Source organism: Aedes albopictus, chromosome 3 (assembly GCF_035046485.1).
Source record: "Aedes albopictus strain Foshan chromosome 3, AalbF5, whole genome shotgun sequence".
NCBI lineage: Eukaryota > Metazoa > Arthropoda > Insecta > Diptera > Culicidae > Aedes > Aedes albopictus.
The window spans coordinates 251,855,301-251,875,660 of NC_085138.1; the positions used below are offsets into that span (position 1 = coordinate 251,855,301).

A 20,360-nucleotide genomic window follows, 5' to 3' on the forward strand; every position below is an offset into this window, starting at 1 on the left:
TACCCGGAGGATTTTGTATCCTACAGAGCAGCGTCTACGGTCGACCTCGCCTTCCGGAAGCCGTACTGGCTACTGGAGAGACTATATATTTACACCCTCGGTATGCCTCAACATTCTATTGAGGATGCTCTTTTCGAGCACCTTTCCCGCCGTGTCGATCAAACATATTGGTCTATATGCCGACGGATCCCCGGGTGGTTTCCCCGCATTTGGCAATAAAACCAGGCTAGCTATCGTCTACTCTCCAGTTCGAATTACTTATCAGGCCAGAACTACAAAACGTAACATCAATAATCAACTCCGCACCGTTCCGACTAAAGGTACTCTTGGTACCGACATTAGCCAGGTCGACATCTAGTATGGCCAGTGTCTCTAGCAGAATCTGACCCCGATGGTTCGTAAAACGACTTCCCCATTCCACGGCTCCTTAAAGAAATCACGGATCAAATCCCGACTGGCAAGATTCCCTGAACGAATGTTTTAAAGAATACAAGTTGGAATCTCTGAAACAATCCTAGCAGGAATCCTTTCAAGATTTTCTAAAGCAATCCCGGTAGAAATCCCTGATGGAACCCCGGGAGGATTTCCTGAAGGAATTCTGGGAGGTATATCTGGTAGAATCGCTGGAAGTACGGTAGGAATCCTTGAAATAATCATAGAAGATATCCCAGGAGGGATTACTGGAGAGATCCCGAGAGAAATAAATCCCTGAAAAAAAACGAGAAGAATCTTTCAAGGAATACCAACAGGGATCCCAGCACGTACACCTGAAAGAATTCGACTAGGTTATCTGAATTTGATCTGAATATATTTTGACAAAACTCTTCAAAATAATACCAGGAGAAATCCGCGCAATAATTCCAGTAGAAACCCATAAAGGAATGCACGCTAGAATTTTTGAAAGAATCCTTTCAGGATTTTCCAGAACTCTGTAGGGAATACCTGATGGAATTCTTATATGGATCATGGCAGGAATCACGACTGGAAGCTAAGCATGAATTCCTGCAATAACCATAGAAAGTTCCCGGAAGGAATTATTGAATAAAACCCTGAAAAGAAAAAAAATCCCTCGGGAAGAGTTTTTGGAAGTATTTCTGCACGAATACCTAAAAAATGTAGGATTAGGATTGCATGCAAAAATCTCGACAGAAACCTATATTCTTTCATATTTCCTTTAATTTTCCTTACCATTCAGGAATCACAGCAGGAATCCCGGAAGAAGTCTTTGAAGGAATTCCAGCACGAATTCCTAAAGGAATGCCGAAAAGAATAACTAGAAGAATGCTCTCAGGATTTTCTAAAGCAGTCCCTGCAAAAATCCCTGAAAAGATCTCAGGAGCAATCTCTACAGCAATTCCGGAAGGAACATCCGAAGGAATCCCTGGAGGAGTCCTGGGAAGATTCTCGAGGGGAATACCTAAAGACCTATTATGTACTCTTCCTTCTACCATACCGTTCACCCTAGCCTCTACCCTAACCTTCTACCCTGACCCTTTACTCCAGCTTCTACCCTGTTACTCACTGGCCCGATCGATAGGTATCAATATTGCATGGTATTATAGCTCAAACTACCATTCCGTGGCCGCCATCTTGGATTTGAAAATGGCGTCAAATATCAATTTTTGACTTCTACTGATCAAGCCGGATCGATAGATAGAGATACCCATATTTCATAGTACCCAAAGCAGCATTGCCGTTAAAAAGCATACATTCTGGAGTTTTAGCCGCATTCACAACCTAAGGAATGTGTATGCCAAAATTGGTTGAAATTGGTTGAGGCATACCAGAGGCATTTCAGGGAAACACATAAACAAAATTTGTTAGTTTAGTATAAGATTCATAATTCTAAGGTGCGATACCTGTAAATTTGATTAAAATTGAAGAAATTTTTAGACTAATAATAAACGCACTAAATGATTTCGCCGCAGCTTTCACAAAAGCAAGAAAATAAAACACCTGATTCTTCAAATGATAGCCATAAAACAGACACGGCGCGTACTAAAAGCTCCCTAAATTCGCTTCAATCTCCGTCATTCCAATAAATGAGTGAAAGGTTTTTCCTCTTCCTATCGAATTTTGCCCATACTGCGTCACGCCCAGCTGATTGGCTGTTGTTGCAGAGCTGGCTGCTGCTGCTGGCTGCATAACACGATAACGAATGCATTTTTAACCTCCGAAAGCTGACTTCATGACGGCGAATCGGGGTTGATTGGAGGAACACGAGTACCGATGACCAGCAACAACGCAGCACCGAACGTCGAACGAATTCCGCTCATCAATCGGGTGGTTTATTAGCACGCGAGTCGAGTCGAGTCGAGCGAAAGATGCAACTCTAAGAAAAAGATGTAATTGACCGAACGAAAGCTTTCGAGACCGTCCACGTCCAGCAGCCGGCTATGGATGGCCGAGAAATCGACCGGATTGACGAGACGCATCTCAGACAGAGAGGAGCCGCAGGAGTCCGGCAATTAAGTGTTATATTAAAAATGTTTGCTTTCGTGGTGGATATTACTAGGTGTAGGGGAAACAAGGGTATTATATGTTATTGGCTCTGTTGAGTTTAAATATATTAAATATAATTTAGTTTTATATTTTATTAAAAACAACAAAGGTTTGAGAAATCTTACGCGCCGAACAAAAATTATGGGTTATCATCAGTGTTGGTAAAATCACACTCAAAGCACACTCATGAACCGCTCCTGCGTGAGTAAACTCGAGCGCGATTCTGAATCATTTTCTCACGCGCGAGATTTTCATGCAAAATGTCGCTCTCACGAGTCAAGCGCCGAAATCTCGTTCGCTTGTAAAACGAATCCCAATCAATTTGAACGGCATCCAATGTAGTTGTACGATAGGTTTGCTTTTGTTCTATCATACAATCCTAAAAACATCGAAGTAAGTAATAAGATTACCAAGAAATAAAGCAATGAGTGAAATCGCGAGTCAACTCATGCATGATTTTTTCGGCGGTGATTTTGGCGAGTCAAGAATCACGCGTGAAACAACTCAAGCATGAGATTTGAGAATTTGAGTTTTTACCAACACTGGTTATCATACAAACAATCTTACAAGGGAAGGAGGGGGTGTCGAAAAGTCGTGAAAATTCTCACCCGTAACAAATGGACAGCCCCTTAGCATGAAATATGGGAACATCGTGATCATTATCTTTGAGAATAACGGCACAAATATCTCAAATAGAGGATACCGTGCCTCTAGAGCCGGTCTTCCCGAGCAGAAGCGAATACCTAATAAATAACATGGCAATACCAACCTTTGCTCTAATACCTGGAATTGTTATTGCACTGTTATCATAGGAATTGTTATAAGAGCATCACAATAACAAATTGAGGTTGCAGAACAGAGGTTGGTATTGATATGTTATTTGCTGCTAAGATGTGAAACGAAGTTCTGCTATTAAAACACGATATTTCTAGAGAAGCAACTCAGTGTTCACTGCTAGTAAGCAAGCAAAGACAGTCTTTTTCAGCAGTTAGTTAACGAAGAAACCAAGAAAACAACAATGATAATGGAATTAGTCGACGCCGTAATAGTTTTCATCACTCTGAATCTAGAGATTCCCCCACAAACTTCTCAAGGAATGCAACTTGTAGATCTAGGCTTTCTTCTAATATTTTTTGCAATAATAACTCTTGAAGATCATCAAAGGTTGTTTTACGAAATATTGAAAACAAAATCTCATATTACATATATTTTTTTCAAGTAGTTCTTTGAAAATGACTTTTGGATATTTTTGGAAATTTTGTTTTCTTTGTCATATAGTTTTTTTTGATCATATTACCTGAATTGGCCATATGCCTACTTACCTAATTTATTGTCGTAAAGGCAGTATTGAGGCCAACATAGGCCCTCATGTTGCAGAAGCCCTCACTACAACCTATCACCCACCTTCACGATCATATTGGTCGTTACAAACGGCTCCCATAAACGACTTTTGTCCAGGGCAACACGAACCGCCAGCTCTCAATCCAGCACATACGTTCAGATTCTGGAAAATTCCGGTCGGATATTCACCGCACTGATGTCACTTTATATTTTATATATTTTGCGAAACGACAACAGTGTTGATGTTTACACTCACGGGCTACGATGTAAATAACTTCCTGTTAAATTTTCATTCTTGAAATGAGCGATCAGCTGATTCGTTACGTCTCGTAAAATATTAGCTTTTGTATTTATTTCTTTCTGCCCGCGAGGCTGCAGCCATGGGTGACATGCACACGCATACCATTTAAAAAAGGCCTACCCGCAGAACGTAAATATTGGGTAAAATCCTTGGAAAAATCGATAAGAATGTTTCACAAGATTTTTCCAGCATTAATGTATGAATGAAGCAAAGTTTGTTTGGTTTCGTATCAAAAACAAAGGTGCCACCGTATATGAACTTTAACATTGTGACAGCAGCCGAGTTATGTCAAACACACAGGGCTAACGCGGCTCTATCTGTTCATTCCATAGTGGCCGTTTTAGTTATTTTAGTGATCTATTTTACATAATTCGCATTATCAAAGCGCGCTCACTTAGATAACCAGATTTGTATTGAGGTCTCGCAGCGCGGTGTAACGCGGTCTACTGATTAAAAATGCGCTCGTTTGATTTTGTAGGAAACATTTGATTTTTGTTTACTATTTTCCACAAGTGTTTGTGTAAAGCAGCATATAGGTACACGCGACACTACTATGGTAAAGCAATTCTAGATTGAGTTTAAATAAGGGCGAAAGTAACATGAGAGAGTTCTCTTCATCGAATCTCTCTTCTGCAAATTGAAGTGACAAGATGCAAATTCAATCAAACTTTTTTACACTTAGACGCTAGATTGCATCGTAACCTAGCGATTAATGACCAAAAAGTTCAACCATGCTTACATCTTGCCACTTTTAATTTTTGTAAATTATTTTTTTTCTTGCTGGGTGTATCGATTTCCCAATGTTTACTTTTTGAGGATAGGCCTTTTTAAAATGCTGCGCGAGAAGTACGCATGTCATCCTGTCAACCTGATCAGTGTGCGCTGTGAAGTGAAAATGCAGTGTAAACAACACAAGTTGACCTGTTTAAATAAGTTTTAAGAGGTTGTGTACCTAAATAAGTTCCTCGGAAGTGCAGCAGCAGCGGCCAAAAGTCCAGTGCGAAAGGAATATGTTGGAGAACTCGCGGGTGTCCCTGTCGGCGGCGAGGTGTACTGTGGATGTACTGGAAGAGGAGCTGTCGGGACACTTTCATACGAATGCCGTGGACTTCCGTGGATTAGGATCACGTCGGAATCAAGTGATAATGTTCAATACAATCAGTAAGTTTGTGCCGGGATGGATTACAAGACTTGTATTATTAGTGTATTATTCGCGTTAAAAACTGAAATTTTTGGCACGCAAAAATCCATTTGGAACTATCCAAAATAACGTAAAATTTTATGGGGGAGGGAGTGGGGACAGGGTATTCCCTAATGTTTCTACGAACTATGTAACGGATGTGAGGAAACAACGAGGCGGGATAGGGTTTTTTTTAAATTGTCCATTCAATTTTACGTCATTTATGGATGTTCCTCTTTTCTCCTTATCTTATATCTTATAGGTAAGGAAATATTTTCTACTTTGAAAGCAAAAATAACACATTTCTGGTCATTACAGTGCAGTGTTTGAAAGTTACCAGAATCTACTATTAATTGCATTTTTCTCCCATTTGCTTCATTAGTATTCAGTCTATGATCGGGTCTTATTTGGTGTTTGGGATACTGGTATTCGGGCTAGTGTCATGCGGGCTTGTGGTATTCTCCATGCAGTTGAAACTCGGAAATTTTCGACTAGCGAAGTTGGATTTTCGTCCAAATCCGTGCGTCGGACCTAACTTCGAAAGTGGTGTGCTGTATAGCGGACCAGGTTTACTATACAGCGCACCACTTCCGATGCTTGGATTTGGAGAAAAATCCAACTTTGCTAGTCGAAAAATCCGATTTTCAACTAAATTGAGATACAGAATTGATCATAAAGTACTTTTTGTTTCAATTTTTAAATAAACTGTCTTTTTCAGTGTACGGTTCGCATGTAGGAGGGACACGTATGAAACTTCAACGTGATTATCAAACGGGGGGAGTATTCGGTTGATGTTCTCCCTCTTGCAAGAAATAATTGCTTTTTGATTTTATTTTCAGCTTGCCAGTGTAAGATTTCAACTTAATGCACAAGGCGTGCTATTATGCTCGGGATCAAAAGCATACTACCCTTGCGATGGGAAACACGACGGAGACTGGACTTGCAGCAAGGATAAGAACTTCCGCAGCGGTGGACCTAACGTTTATTTGGTACATTTCGCAGGTATGAACCCAGGCAGTGCGGGACGTGGATGTCGCGATGCAACATTCCGTGTTCCCACTCTCGCACTCCTGTTCAGATACCGACGACTACGGCGACCTATGGTTTATGACGACAACACCGTATTGCAGTTTTTTGGATCCCTCGGAATACTTGTAAGTAGGTAGATAAGATAATTTTAAGGTACTAAATACTGATATAAATGGACAATGATTTTATATTTGGGCCTAACTAACTTGATCGATTTATCTTCGTTGATTTTCTCTTTGGCTAATAACTTGATCAAAATAAACTAAATCAATATTCTCCCTGTTCCTATAGCAAGATATAGCCGTTCTCTACGGATTTCAATCAAAAAATCTTTGTAAAACTCAATACACAATCTGTAGTAGCACAAAGAAAATAAGAGAGTATCGATGAAGAGAAATCGATAATTTCAGTTAAACCCCAATGAAAACCCATTGTCGAAACTAGAAATTGTCGAAAGTAGAAATTGTTTTGAGACAAAAGTTTCATTTCATTAATTTTCCAATTTGAATCATATTCTATCTTGATAATAATTAAAAATTGAAATTTCATTGAGAGGAATCTAACCATCATCGTATTTTAAGAATCCCGGAAGCAGTTTTTTCGGTCGAAATGCAATCAATATTTATCAAAAATATCACTGCATTCTCTCACTATCTGAATAATAATTTTCAATTGCGAGTTTGAAGTTTCTTGCAGAATAGCTGCTTTGAATATTTGTTGATTAAATGATGGTTTCTCGAACATGAGCATGCCATACAAAATGCTTAATGGGTTATCATATAGGTCTTCTAATTCAACTCTCAACTGTCTATGAGAACTTTTTTTTCACAATATGGGCACAGATTCTGTGCACATTCTCTTACTTGATAAGTTGGCTCATTGGGAACGGATCATAAAGTCCGGGGCCCTAATGTCCCAGTCTCATGGCGTAATTTTCCCGAAAAGAAACCAATGCTCAAACATATTGTTTGACTGGATCGAATTTTCATTGAAAAGTCACGGACACGTTCAATGCTTCCAGTGAGCTCTTTCGCTCTTTGAAGGAAGCACGACACTAGACAATGGACTAGCATGCAACGCCCAGTGGCACAGCCGAAAACTTTTCCTGACAGCTGCAGCAGGAATCGAACCGACGCTCCTCAGTACGATGCGACTAAGAACTTGGTGACACAAGCCGCACACCGATTAGTGTTTAACAAATATTGTTCCTTGAGTTATTTACTTATCAAATATTTGACCCTGTGTATTTAAAATCTCAATGTTAAAATAGTATTAGATTTTATTTATAGTCCTCATTTTCTCATATTACCCATACTTTCCTGATTCATGATCTGATAAGCACGAATAGCGTAAGTAATTTGTTGTATGTTTCCTTTGTTGTAGTAAACAAATAAAAGTATTTGAAAAGTTTATCTAATATAATTTAAATAATGTTTAAGTTATCTATAATTGAATAGTGACAGTTACTGATTCTATATTATTCAATACCTGATTGATAACAAATTTAACGATCGATCAAATGTACAATTTAATAGTAATAGTTGTTATTTCTTTGTTATCGAATACCTGCCGAATAACAAATTGAGCTATCGATAAAATGTACAATTCAATAGTACAAATTGTTATTACTTTGTTATTCAATACCTTAAGAATAACAAATTCAACTCTTGGCAGTGTGCTTGAAATTTTAGGTATGCATTTATTATTGAAATGACAAGACTTGTTATTTTCTAGGTGTTATTCATACAAAAGTTTGGTATTCGTTTTTGTTATTTTGCCTCTTATTACCACCTAATGAAGGGCATATCAAGGTATGATGGTATTTAAGATTGAATACCTTGATATGTTATCCAGTTGTTATTTTTTTCTGCTCGGGTTCTGATACCCTAATTCCCCTATTGCTGGCAGCGCCAGCAGATTACGATGTGTAAAGTGAATTTGCTTTGTAGCCACTCTAGTTTACGATTTAGTTGTGGTTGACTGACGATTGGATGTCGACCCGATGCATACGCTCTCGCTATTTTGTTTGTATAATCTCAATGAGTCTCGCATTGATACAGCATTGATAGATTGTGCTTTCGCATAACATACAGGTGGTAAGGTGGTTCGAAAATTGTGTTTGATCCTTACCGCTCTGAGATTTTTAACGTAATGTTGAGCCTACTTCTAAGATGAGAAAATTATCGAATTGAACAGCGGTTCAACATAGTTCTTTAACTGTTGGTTTCATCGACTCCGATGTAACTTGACCAGTACAGGCGGGAAAATTTTAAATTCTATTTTGCGGGTCATTTCTTAACAAAACTTCATTTAAAAACGTAGTAATAGGCAGTCGGAACAGCTAGTAAATAAATACAACCTCAAGGTAATAGACTATATGTACATTCTGAAAGAAAATTGTTTTCAGCTGATAAGTGATATATTTTTTAATGAACCGACGTTGACATGGTTGCATTTAATCGTTTCGGTTTCTTCTGCGCGATAAATCCTCAGTTACTTTCGGCACTTGTTGTAGAAGACGAGAACATGACATGATGTACTGGCGAAACGCGCCGGTTGTTCGAGCCCGTATGAAGTTGATCATCAATATTAACTTCTTTTTCCGATCAGCCTAGACAGCTATGTAGTGTCGGTAGCGATTGTCTCAATTGGCTAAGAACTATGGACCGCCTGTTCCGGTGGTAAGAGTCCACTAAACAGGTGACCCCTAATTCATGGTGTGATGCGGCTATATGCTTACCGTGCCTAGGAATGAATGGCTAGGGGGGTCTAATAAAAACCTCACCGCTAACGGAGCCTGTGGAGTACCAGGGCGCCCTCCACAGTATATTGCTCTTACTGCGCTAACCGGAGCAATGGTGCAGTGGACCTTGTGTTTCTCCGAGACAATCAGCTGAAGAAGAATCTAATACTTGTATTCTGTCTCTGTGTATCCTCGCCTTTGACGTTTTCCATACGATACCGATCTGGTTTTATTGCTGCTGTTCTTTATTGTGCTGTGATTGCAAAGAGTTTAACCTTGCCTATTGTTCGGTTTATTTACCACATGATGAACCGTCCCCTACGGATGCTTTCAAACAAGCATACTGCACTTCAAAAGGCCTTCCGCTAATTATTGGCAGTGATGCTAATGGTCACCAAATTATCTGAGGCAGCTCAGACATTAACTTGTAAGGCTTCTCTTTGATGGAATACTGAAGTAGTACAGATCTATAGGCAACCGCCCAACGTTCATGGTATCTGCTAGAGAGGAAGTGTTAGACATAACGCTTTGCTCTAACAGAATTAGTCACGAGTTACCCAATTGGCATGTGCCAAATGAAGAATCTTTATCTGATCAACGCTACATCTCTTTTGAACCTTCAAATGTTACCTCGCAAAATTTGCGTTCCAGGAACCCTCGGTCAACCAACGGGGTCTCTTCACTGATTTGACTGCGGCCAAATTTCATGGATACTCATCATCCATTGACACTCCAAGTGATTTAGATGATGCCGTTGATACTACAACAACGACCTTTGAAGAAGCCTGCCCACTGCGGTCTGTGAAGACCACAAGAGGAACCCCCTGATGGAACTCTGCTTTGGCCAAGCTCAGGAAACAATGTAGAAAGAGTTGGAACACACAACGTTCGGCTGGATCGGAGGCTTTCAGCTGGGCTCGCAAGGCCTACCAGAAAGCTCTTCGGTTTGCTGAACGATCCGGCTGGAAAAACCTTTGTACAAATGTTTCCAGTTTAAGTAAAATCAGTCGGTTGAACAAAATCCTTGCAAAATCTAAGGATTTTCAAGTGAACGAACTTCGTTTGCCAAATGGTGATTTCACTTTATTCAGTACACACTTCCCCGGATGTGTGGATATTACATCTTCTGATGAACCTATAGTTATGATTCCCTGGCCTCGGCTCGGAGTATTGTAACTATTGAATCGATTAAGTGGGCACTTAATAGCTTTGCTCCTTTTAAATCTTCTGTGGCAGATGGGATTTATCCTATTTTGCTTCAGAAGGGATTTGATTACTTCAAACATGTTTTGAAAAAAAAAAACTTGTTTGCAGTTTTGCTACAGGGTATATTCCCAAATCTTGGCGGGATATTACTGTGAAGTTTATTCTGAAAGTGGGTCGTGCATCGTATGAAGAAGCAAAGAGTTTCAGACCTATCAGTTTGACTTCTTTTCTTCTGAAATGCTTAGAACGCATTGTGGATCATCCGTGATGTGCCTCTTCATGTGAACCAACATGCTTACCAATCTGGTAAGTCCACTGTGACTCTTTTACACAAGGTTGTTTACAATATCGAGAAAGCATTCGCTCAAAAGCAATCCTGCTTGGGTGTTTTCTTAGATATCGAGGGTGCCTTTGACAACGTGCCTTTCGATGCCATATTGGAAGCCGCACGGGGTCATGGTATATCTCCAATGATTTCCAATTGGATTCACCAAATGCTCAAAAACGGATATCTCTTCTCGACATTGCGTCTAGCAGGGATTAGGAAATTGAGTGTTTGCGGATTCCCCCAAGGGTGAGTCTTGAAACCGCTTTTGTGGAATCTTGTAGCAGATACGCTATTGAGGCAACTCAATAATAGCGGTTTTCCTACTTATGGTTTTGCCGACGACTATCTTGCTTTGTTAGTTGGTATGTGTATCACCATCAGGTATCAGAAGGCCGGCTCCAGAGGCACGTTATCCTCCATTTGGGACATTTGTGCCATCGCCAAAATAACAGCCTATTTCATCATCTACCTGAGGGAAAAGGAAGGAAAAAGGGTTTGGATGGGGATAGGGACAGGTAGGGAAATAGGAAAAATACCCTGGAAGAGGGTACTAACGCACAAGCGTACCACAATGGGTTCAAACAGCGCCCTGATCCTGAAAAGGGCACTGCACTGTAATAACGCATAAAGCGAAAGAGAGCCTATAGCTCTTTACCGCAGCGGGTTAAGAACAACAGAATATCCTGAAGATTTAGGTTTCTGAAGTCAGTTTCACTTAATAAGTGTTTACCGAATACTCGGAAACGCAGTTGCGCGAAAACTGGACAGTTGCATATCAAATGATACGAAGTTCCATAATCGGATTCACAGCTATCACAGGCAAATGAATCAGCTTGCTGAATATTCGCCATGTGATAGCTGAGTCGGCAGTGGCCAGTCAATGCTTTGACCAGAATGCTGCAATTCTGCTTAGACAGATTAGTTAGATACTTCGCCACCCGTAGAGTTGGCTCAGCACTATACAATTTGGTTTGACGACATGACTCCAAACTATTCCAATATTGTCTGTGTTGAGTGACAGCCCAGGTGTGAATCTGAAGCTTAATCCAACACTTCGATATCGGAATAGCTGGCTCAGGGCCAATGAAGTCATGTGATGCTCCAGAGCGAGCTAACTCATCAGCCAATTCATTTCCAGCGATGGAAGAATGACCAGGTACCCATAGAAGGTGAACAGCGTTTGCTGAATTCAGCTCCTCAATTTGAGTTCGACAAGCGATAACTACCTTCGACCTAGAGTTGGCCGAAGCAAGTGCTTTAATAGCAGCCTGGCTATCTGAACAGAAGTATATTACTTTGCCCATTACGTGCTGCTGAAGTGCTGATTGCACTCCGCACATAAGAGCAAAGATTTCGGCCTGAAAAACGGTACAGTGTCTACCAAGTGAATAAGACTGATACAGCCTTAGCTCACGAGAATAAACACCAGCACCTGCTCGACCTTCGAGAAGGGAGCCATCAGTGTAACATACGATGCCGTGTGAAATACTTCTCCCCAGATACTCAGATGTCCACTCTTCCCGGGAAGGGAATTTCGTGGAAAATGTCCTATATGGAAAATTACAAGCAATTGTAAGATCACTTGGAGCAAGGACAATTTTGTCCCAATTCACCAAAAGTGGAAACAACGAGGTGTGTGTTGAACTGCGGTTCACAGGAGTTTCCTCTAGTAGACCGAGTACCCGTAACCGGTAAGTGCAAGAAAGGGCTTCTTGTTTGAGATGAATGTGTAGTGGGGCAACGTCAAAGAGAACTTCTAGCGCTGCCGTAGGAGTTGAAGAGAACGCTCCAGACATCGCCATTAAGCACATCCTTTGGAGATGGCCTAATTTTGATTGGACCGTTCTCACTTCAGCCTTTTGCCACCACACAAGACATCCATAAGCCAATATTGGCCGAACCACAGTTGTGTAAATCCATTTGATATACTTGGGTTTTAGACCCCAAGTTGTACCAAAAGTACGCCGGCATTGCCCGAAGCTTTCTTGATTCTGAACTCAATGTGAGGTGTCCATGAAAGCTTGGAATCAAGAATGACTCCAACGTACTTTACCTGTTCAGTCACATCGATTTCAGAATCAAAGAGACGCAAAGGTCGAACGCCATTACCGTTTCGCCTTTCCGTGAAAAGAACAATAGATGTTTTACTCGGATTAACCGAAAGGCCATATTGGCGACACCAACCCTCAACTACCTGAAGGGCGTTTTGCATCAGGTCGAAAAGGGTGCATACCAACTAACAATGTTAAATAGTCGTCGGCAAAACCATAAGTAGGAAAACCGCTATTATTGAGTTGCCTCAATAGCGTATCTGCTACGAGATTCCACAAAAGCGGTGATAAGACTCCCCCTTGGGGGCATCCACAAACACTCAATTTCCTAATCCCTGCTAGACGCAATGTCGAGAAGAGATATCGGTTTTTGAGCATTTGGTGAATCCAATTGGAAATCATTGGAGAAAGCAAACAAGATTGCTTTTGAGCGAATGCTTTCTCGATATCGTAAACAACCTTGTGTAAAAGAGTCACAGTGGACTTACCAGATTGGTAGGCATGTTTGTTCACATGAAGAGGCACGTTGGCCAGATGAACATCACGGATGTGATGATCCACAATGCGTTCTAAGCATTTCAGAAGAAAAGAGGTCAAACTGATAGGTCTGAAACTCTTTGCTTCTTCATACGACGCACGACCCACTTTCGGAATAAACTTTACAGTAATATCCCTCCAGGATTTGGGAATATACCCTGTAGCAAAACTGCAAACAAGTAGTTTTTTCAAAACATGTTTGAAATAATCAAATCCCTTCTGAAGCAAAATAGGATAAATCCCATCTGCCCCAGGAGATTTGAAAGGAGCAAAGCTATTAAGAGCCCACTCAATCGATTCTATAGTTACAATACTCCGAGCCGAAGCTAAAGAATCATAACTACAAGAAAAGACATCAGGATCATCCGAAGATGTAATATCCACACATCCAGGGAAGTGTGTGCTGAATAAGCATTCCAGAACTTCCTCATCAGAGGAAGTCAGATCGCCATTTGGCAAACGAAGTTCGTTCACCCGGAAATCCTTAGATTGCCGACGACTATCTTGCTTTGTTAGTTGGTATGTGTATCACCATACTCTCTTCGACCTGAGGCAAAGCGCGCTTCAGGTAGTTGAGGGTTGGTGTCACTAATATGACCTTTCGGTTAATCCGAGTAAAACATCTATTGTTCTTTTTACGGAAAGGCGAAACCGTAATGGTGTTCGACCTTTGCGTCTCTTTGATTCTGAAATCAATGTGACTGAACAGGTAAAGTACGTTAGAGTCATTCTTGATTCCAAGCTTTCCTGGACACCTCACATTGAATTCAGAACCAAGAAAGCTTGTATGGCCTTCGGGCAATGCCGGCGAACCTTTGGTACAACTTGGAATCTAAAGACTAACACCCAAGTATATCAAATGAATTTACACAACTGTTGTTCGGCCAATATTGGCCTATGGATGTCTTGTGTGGTGGCAAAAGGGCGAAATGAGAACGATTTAGTCAAAGTTAGGCCATCTCCAAAGGATGTGCTTAATGGCGATGTGCTTAATGGAGATGTCTTCAACTCCCACGGCAGCGCTCGAAGTTCTCTTTGACGTTGCTCCACTACACATTCATCTCAAACAGGAAGCACTTTTTTGCACTTACCGTCCACGGGTACTTGGTCTACTAGAGGAAACTCCTGTGAACCGCACATCAACACACACCTCGCTGTTTCCACTTTTGGTGAATTGGGACAAAATTACCCTTGCTTACAATTGCTTGTAATTTTCCATATAGAACATTTTCCACGAAATTCCCTTCTCGGGATGAGTAGACATCTGGTTATCTGGAGAGAAGTGTTTCAGACGGCATCGTATGTTACACTGATGGTTCCCTTCTTTCGTGACATAAGGCTACATCAGTCTTACTCACTTGGTAGACACTGCACCGTTTTTCAGGCTGAAATCTATGCTCTTAAGTGCGGAGTACAATCATCACTTCAGCAGCACGTAATGGACAAAGTAACATACTTCTGTTCAGATAACCAATCTGCTATCGAAGCACTTACTTCGGTCAACTCTAGGCAAGACTCTAGATCAAAGTTAGTTATCGCTTGTCGAACTCTCGAGAAGCTGAACTCAGCAAATGCTGTTCATCTTGTATGGGTACCTGGCCATTCTCCCATCGCTGGAAAGGAAATGACTGATGAATTAGCTCGATCTGGAGCATCACATGACTCCTTCGGACTTGAGCCAGCTATTCCGATATCGAAGTGTTGGGTTAAGCATCAGAATGACACCTGGGCTACCACTTAGCACAAACAATATTGGAACAGTTTAGGGTCATGTCGTCAAACCAAATTTCATTGTACTAATTGTACTAAGCCAGTAACAAATTTTGAAAACGACGTATAATCAATGGTGTAGCATTGATTATACGTCGTTTTCAAAATATGTTACTGAAGTCATTTCCAGGGGTGGCGAAGTATCTATAACAAATCTGTCCAAGCAGAATTGCAGCATGCTGGCCACTGCCGACTCAGCTCTATCACATGGCGAATATTCAACAAGCTGATTAATTTGCATGTGATAGCTGTGAATCCGATTATCATATGTAACTGTCCAGGTTTTTGCGCAACTGCGTCTCCAAGTACTCGATAAACGATTATCAAGTGAAACTGACTTCAGAAATTCGTTCAAGAACACCTCCAAAATATGTAACGTTTTGACGTTTTTATTCTTTTTAAGTAAAATAATTTTGCTTTGAATTCATATATTTTGTTTAGCTTAGTACGCTTGAACCTGACTTTGCTTGTGACTGTTCGTTTTGTAAATATAAATAATTTGTCGGTATATGGTTTGTGTCTCGGCTATAGCAATGCCATAAAAAGACGAAGTGAGTGCAGCAATGGCTCCTGAATATATGTATCTCAGTTACACCATCTTGACGAATCTAGACCGGCGCCAAATTCTTAATTCGCCATTCGAATTTGTCGTTGGCGCAATTTCTAGAGATAATATGTTAATTGTTTAGATAGGTTTCATGTTGGGAAAATGACTTGAGCTCGTTCATTTCGCTCGCATATCGGCTGGAGAGTAGTAGTTTTCGCGTTACAGTTTTCTAGAAGTTATTTTGCTATTTGAAGAGTTTTGATTCGTGATAATTGACTAACGTTATAAAGGTAATTAAGAAGAAGTGAAATTTCGAAGTGATGTGTTCAAAACGTTTAATTTTAAATTTAATTATAGCCTAGTGACGTAGTCTCCGTCTAGTTACGCGATCGCTACTCAAGTTTTTAGTTGAGAATTTGGTACAAAAAGGTAATTATTTGAAATTGTGGTTTAAATAATTTGAAGTGAGACTAATGTCATTCGCGTTGGACATTCCAGCGCTGTGGCGCTTTTTGGTACGGGCTGGAGTAAAGTGGAGCGTCGACCGGAGTCGACAGCCCAAAGCATCGTGGCGATTGAGCCACCAATTTCGTCGAAGGACAGTCTTTCGCTTCGAGTCCGTGCAACCGCCAAGGCCCGCCCCTAGGGGTAGCAAAACGGAGTGTGAGTGAGGTCGCTTAGCCAAGCGAAGCGAAATTACCGGTGGTCGCCAATCAACCACCCGGAACAGTCCACCAAGTTACACCCGTGTGGACCGCCCGAAAGAACGAAGCGAACCAGAACTTCCTCATGGTAACCAACTTCGCCCCGCTCGGCCTAGTAGGAATGTAAGTACGCGAAGCCTGGTCGTTGGGCAAGCGGGTTTCTGTTTGGAAGGGAAGGTTCAATCCGGACGTTCAAGGGCCGCAAATCGGAAGTCTTCCGTCCAGCCGCCACTCACCCCGCACCTATAGTTTTGGCCATACCCGCGCGGACTCTCTACGCTGCCCGCCATCCTGCAGCAAAGGCTGAATCTCTTCGGCGCCATTACCCCGAAGGTTTGCACCGCCATCGCCGAGGTTCGTGCTGTCTACGAGCATCGCATCGAGTCAACGTCCAAAATCCTGCGCAGGTATGTGGAAGTTTTTTTTGTTCATGGCCATGACTAGCTTCCGTTAGAGTTTCCCGTTAACCACATTTTTCGTCCAACCCGAATGGTAGTTGATCAATAAAGAAATTGTTAGAGTTGAAGTACCGAAACTTTGTTACGTTCCGTTTTTAGCACTTCAGAAAGAGTTTCGCTTTTCTTAAGGTTTTTCGTTTTCGTTCAGTTCAGGCTAACTGAGAATCGGACTTCCACTCTTCAAAATCGATATTGCGTCTAGGATTGAACGAGCTGAGGTTGTTGGGGTCATTAAGGAAAAGGTGGGGATAGAGTTCGGAGTTGATCTAGATTCGAAAGGATTTTGAGTAATTTTGGAGTCAAACGACCGTTCGAAAGCCCTGAGGAACTTGTCTCAGCAAAGTCGGGCAAACAACAGACTGGTGGTCTCTCAGACGAGAGTGGCGCTAAAGCCACCAGGTTTACCAAACCCTCGTGCGAGTTTAAGAACGGTTACAAATACTTTTGACGTTCAAGAAAAAGTTGTTGATTTTGTCAAAAGGAACAACTTAACCGAAGACGTGACGTTTCTAGGACATAAAACTAAAAGTTAGTAGGTGGCGCCACCTAGGCTAGGATAAGTTGGGAATTCATAGCAGTAAATACGCTTGTTTAAACTTTGTCGAAGACAATATGTACCGGAATTCTTCAACAATGTGAGAAAAAAAAACGAGATAGGGTATTGGATCTCTTCTTAAGCATGTGGCTCCCATTTTCATCCTACTGTAGTGTCTACCTAATGGTTGTGCGCATAGTATATCTACCTACATGAAATACTATTCATTACAGTACCTAAATATCTAGGTATGATTCATTATGTCTACCTAAGGTAGTATAAATACGGATGGTCATTGGACCACACAGCAGAGACTGCACAAGCCCTGAACTTGTCAACATATTTAATATTCTTCTTTTGAAGGATATAAAACCTACGAAAAACAAAGGATTTGTTTCTTATTTTTATATTTTTTGTTAGAAGTGAGCACCCATGAAAACAAAAAGAACGGAATCAATCGGTGCCGTAATCGCTTGTTTTCGAATAGGATGAATATGGGAGCATGAGATTAATGATGGAACATATACCCTATACCATAATATATACAGTAAAACCTCCATGAGTCGATATTGAAGGGACCATCGACTCAAGGAAATATCGAGAAGTGGAACAAGAATCCTTTGGGAAGCTTTTTGAAGGGACCATCATAGTAACCCAGAAATTATTTTTCAGTATGGAAAAATTAACCTCCATGAGTCGATATCGAGTCAAGGAACATCGACTCATGGAGGTTCGACTGTAACTTTAAAACAGGCAGATGACTTTTGAACGATTGCAGAGCAGGACAGCTTAAGTTTGAAGGAGCCTTAATACAATCCACTGACAACCATTGTTGTTTAGGGAAAAGCAGAAAGAGAGACGTTGAGGTGATCCAGAGTAGGTATAACAATATAACATGTCTCTTTGCAAAATTCTTATGCCATCTATATCAGCGTCTTCTTAGAAAGTTCATCATACCGTGACATCCTAATTCCAATCACTTTGTTTCGATTCCTACTTCTGTTCACACCATGCAAAACAAATCAAGGAGTGAACGGACCCGAAAAAAGGTGTTTGGAATTAGGTGTTTTCACGGCATATAATCCCTTAAACATTTTCCAAATTGATGTTTTTTTTTTAAGTACTTTTCAAAGTTCCAAAACTTGGCCGTTGTTTCGCGCTAAAATATGTTGCCGTTGAATCAGTTCGTAATCTTTCATTTTCGGTTTCAGTAACGTTTTTTGTTTTGGATTTCGGAGACAGTAGGTTGTTGGCTTAAGGTCCCCTATCCACCGTGGTGGGGCTGCCACTTTAGGTATAACTTCCGGAGGAGGAGCATTTCATAACCAGCCACTGGATGCCAGAACAGACGCTGTTTGAGCCGCACCTCCTTGGTAAACAGACGCTCGAAACGCTCCTCCTCATTTTTTTTTTCTAAGTATGAAGAGAAATCCCTGAAGATCTCTTGACGAATTCCTGGATGAATCCCTAGAAGAATCCATGAAGAAATCCCCGGACAAATTCTTTAGAAAATTCTTGGAGGAATTTGAAGAGACGAACCAGCCAAGGGCTGAAAGTCTCTTTAATAAAGACAAATCAAAAATTGGATGAATTTGTTTGAGAATCACAGGAGGAAATCTTTGGATTAATTCCTAAAAATCCTTTGTAATATTGTACGTAATTGTAATTGATTTTTTTTCATACGTGAATCATCTTATTAATTTATAATAAAGATTAAATCCCCGGATAAATTCCTTGGCCAACTACTAAAGGATTTCCTGGGCAATCTCTACAGTAAACCCTGGAAAAACCATTAATGAAATTCTCTGCAACAAATTCCTTAAACAATCCCTAGAATTCCTGAACAAATCTGAACAAAAAATGAATCTCTGGAAAAATTCTTTGAAAAAACGCTGAAAGAAAAATTCATACAGAAACTCCTAGACTAGAAATATCTATCAAGGAATCTGTAAAGAAATTCCGAGAGCTGAAAACAATTCGGAAAATATCTTGAGGAAATGTGTAGGCATACACTTCAGACATTCCTTAATTCACTCATAAAACATTATTGAGCTTTCGTTATATTTAAGTCAATCAATTTTTTGAATGTTCTGCCCACAGAGAGCGTTTGATATGTCTCAAAACTATATATTAGCAATAGTTTGTTTACGTTTCGCACCGAAAGGTCTTGCCTTTCCACATTCGATTTTTTCTACGGATATGTTGATTCAGCAAACGAAAGTATTAGATAAATAATTGCCATTCACTAACATCAACACTTCTGAACAAGACTTAGTAATCTATCAAGTTAATGCACTTTCCGAAATGGCTATAATTATTAATAATTAATTATTAAAATTGTCTCCGTGAACACTACACTGGATCACCAGTTGACTTAATTTTTATTCGCTACTCTGACAGTCATTCTCCCAGGAGAAGTGTCAATGCTGAAACGGGTCTGGTACGTTTGGCATAAGGCCGTTTGGCATAAGGACATTTGGCATAAGGACGTTTGGCATAAAGGACATTTGGCATAAATGACGTTTGGCATAAAGGACATTTGGCATAAGGGACATTTGGCATAAAGGACGTTTGGCATACAGAATATGTGAAATATATTTTCCCTCTGGAGAAAAATTAAAGAACAGCCTTCAAGGGAAAGAAGGCAAACTTGTTGTGGGTGCATTATATTGGATCTCTTATTTTGGAAATAACCTTTTGCTTCCATGAATTTGATTTTTTTCGGAAGGGGAATGTTCCTTCTTTTGTATATAGGCTGTTCTTCATCGATACAAGCAATTTAGATTCCGGGTATGGTTCTTTCCAGCAAATCATCCTTGTCTGCATATTATATCCATAAAAACTAATGCATTATAATGTATTATCCTTCTTTTGTATACTTATCCTTCTTTTACGTTAAGTATGTAGTTCATTTTTTACTGAAATCATTTTATGCCAAACGTACTTTATGCCAAATGTCCATTATGCCAAACGTCCTTTATGCCTAATGTCCTTTATGCCAAGTGTCCTTTATGCCAAACGTCCTTATGCCAAATGGCATTATGCCAAACGGCCTTATGCCAAACGTACCAGACCCGCTGAAACACTGCAAGAGGAACAAAAAACAAGTCCTCCATTTGCTAATAAGA

General features: G+C 40.5%; 1 protein-coding gene across 1 annotated transcript in view; it reads right to left on the reverse strand.

The window, feature by feature from the left end:
- The window catches only part of LOC109424346 (uncharacterized), a 55,081-nt gene that overhangs the window by 33,946 nt on the left and 775 nt on the right, over positions 1-20,360 (reverse strand). The gene's annotated exons all lie outside the window — the stretch shown is intronic.